This window comes from Girardinichthys multiradiatus, chromosome 19 (genome assembly GCF_021462225.1).
Source record: "Girardinichthys multiradiatus isolate DD_20200921_A chromosome 19, DD_fGirMul_XY1, whole genome shotgun sequence".
Classification (NCBI taxonomy): Eukaryota; Metazoa; Chordata; class Actinopteri; order Cyprinodontiformes; family Goodeidae; genus Girardinichthys; species Girardinichthys multiradiatus.
Window position 1 is genome coordinate 35705954 of NC_061811.1, and position 2960 is coordinate 35708913.

Genomic DNA, 2960 nt, shown 5'->3' on the forward strand with positions numbered 1-2960 from the left:
GTGTCCCGTCTCATCACTGTTATGTGGACCATGACCAACAGAAAACTGGATTCAAATTGTCAAGCTTAATTATTTGGTCAATTTTAGAGTTTTAGTGCTCACATTTAAATGAATAGACTTGCCTTTATTCTTTTAGACATGAAATCAGATTATGATTTTATCATACAGTGCTGTGAAAATTACAGATTTTTGTCCCACAGGTTCCTTCCTACTTCCGTTATGTACCTATAAAAAAAAAAAACATTTCATAACCATGTACTTAAACCGGGTCATTTTAATGTTTAACGAATTATTTAAGTTTTATGAATTATGGACATAGTCATAAAATGCTCAGATCTGATTGGGAATTTTACATGCAGGTATTGTATTTTTGGATGAATTCCAGCCTACTTCCATTGATTTTTTTTGTTTTTGTTTTTCCTCTCCCAGTTTAAGCCAGTTGACTTGATGAAGAATGAAGACCAAAAATACACATTAACCTCCTGCTGCTAGGTATTGTTCTGTGAAACACATTTCTTTAAAGTAGATTTTCAGTGGGTTATATCAAATGTATTTAATTGGTCAGTGGATGGCTCCATTTAATACCTAAAAAAAATAAATTTGGTATGAAACTACAACTTCCAAGGTAAGGGCCAAAATGACCAGCATCCCTCTACTGTGGTACTGTTTGGTAAATTGGGACCACTCATGCTGCTTCAAACGTGTAAAAATGTGAACCTTGTCCAGAGGGACTACTTTTCCTTACAACATTTAAACAATCAGTCATGCAGCTACATTTATCAGGGAAGATCTCACCGGCCCCTGCAGCGGAAGAGGCAGTTCCAGAATGGAACAGAGCTGGAAATATTCATTCAAATGCCTTACATCCTCTCTCCACCCCTATAGTTCAGGATAACAACCTTCCTATCTGCAGCATTTTCTGGAGAAAACTTAACCACATAATCTGTTTATTTAGTTTCTCAGAAAATGTGAATATTACATATGACCAAGAAAAAAGGATTAATACCAAAATGTTATGACCATTTAATGACCTACAGAGACTGCTGACTTGGCAGATGTCCAGCAGAAGGTCATTGGCACTCTGATACAAAAAGGGGAATTCCTTCTGGAGTCAGAGCCTGTCTATGTAGAGATCACCTTTTTTTTTTTACTAAGAGGCTGCTTTAATAGTATATCTTTGGATTTTGAACCTACTCACAAAAAGGTTGAACGATCAAATGTATGGACCAGCACATCAAAACACAAACGGGTATATGCTGATGATATATCAAAGACAAAATAAGTGAAATGGCCCTTTGTTTTTCCTCACTGTATCTTGCTTTCAGTTTTATCTAGATGACCGTACTCTTCTGTACATCCGTCATTTTTATTTATGCTACTGTGAAAACAAAAAACATCGTTTTGAAAAGGCCGTTGATCAAGAAGCTGGCTGTTTGCCACTTCAGTCAAGCATAATGATGGAAAACTGAGTGGCAGGAAAAACTGGTAGGAAAAGGTTCACAAGCAGCAGAGATGACACCCTGGGTAGGATTGTAAAGCAAAGCGTATTTACAAGGTGTGGACTGCAGCTGGAGTCTGCGCTTTGACAGGCACCACACACAGACATGTAGGACCTGGGCTACAGCGGTCAGGTTTCTTGTGTAAAGCCACTCCTGAACCATCTTAGGGAGATAACCGGTATCCTGCTCTGTGGTGTAAACTTTCATTAGAGAAATTTGAATTTAATTTGGAAATCGAAGTCCCACTCTGGAGGAAAAGCCCAGACTACCAGGACATTTTAGAGCATATGCTTCCCTCTGCTGCTAAGCTTTATGTAGATGCCTATTTCATTTCCCAGTAGGGCTTGGCACCTGCCCATACTGAAGAGTACCAATACCTGGTTTAGTTAGCCTGTGTTTAGTCAGAGGACCGATGCAGGCAAAGCGAGTGGAAGTCAGCTTATATCCGTTACGCCCCTGACCCACCGAGCGAGGTAGTCACAGGCCTGCATTGGCTGAATTGTGTCAGAGCAAACTTGCTTACTGGGTCTAGGCAGCGATAAGGTATGGTTTTGGTGAACAGCCAACCACAGGATTTAAAAACGTAAACAAGAATCAAATCTTTTCTAAAAAGAATTCAATTCTGAAGAATTTGCTCTGCCAACTGAAATTCTACAGCTGGTTTGTCCACCATTGTTTTAGGGAGAGAAAAAAAAATGCAGACTTGCCACACTGGTTTCTTTCTTCATGCCAATGCCAACGTTGCAGGACACCAGTCATCCTGAACTCCTGAATGTATTATTCTGTTTTTTGCAGCACTAGTGGCTTTTATTTTTCAAAAGTGGGCCGACAGGAAATGGGGTGGAGAGAGTTGAAATACATGCAGCAAAGGTCAACAGGCCAGGACTCGAACCAATGACCGGCTGCATCAAGGACTAAGGCCTCTGTACATGGGTTCTGCTCTAATGCTGGGTCTCTGTTGCACCCAAATATTTTTTTTTAAACTTAGCCATGCAGGTAATATCTCCACTTGTGAGTCATAAAAGGACAGGGGCAGCTCGTCTTTGCAGACTTGTGACCAAAGTGTTTTCTGAAACACACTTTGAGGTTTTGTTAACAGGAATATTAGACACTTTACTGGTCTTAATAGAATGCTATGAGAAACTGAATTTGATGTCTTCATTAGCTGCAAGCCACAACCATCACCAGAAATAAACTATTGAAATACATGTCTAATAAATCTATACAATGTATTTCACATTTTGAATACCTTTTCCAGTTCATCGAGATGCACTTTTACATCTGAAGGAAAGAGCTTTTGATTTCAGCCAAGACAGTTTCTTCCTCAGACAAGTTTCAAAACAATTTAGTTTCATTCTGACATCAAGTAGTTCTGATCATTCTTGTTGAGTTATGCAGGCATGTTTCTAGTTCAAGTATACATTCCTGTTGGAAAAGCTTTGGGTTAAGGAACATTGCAGA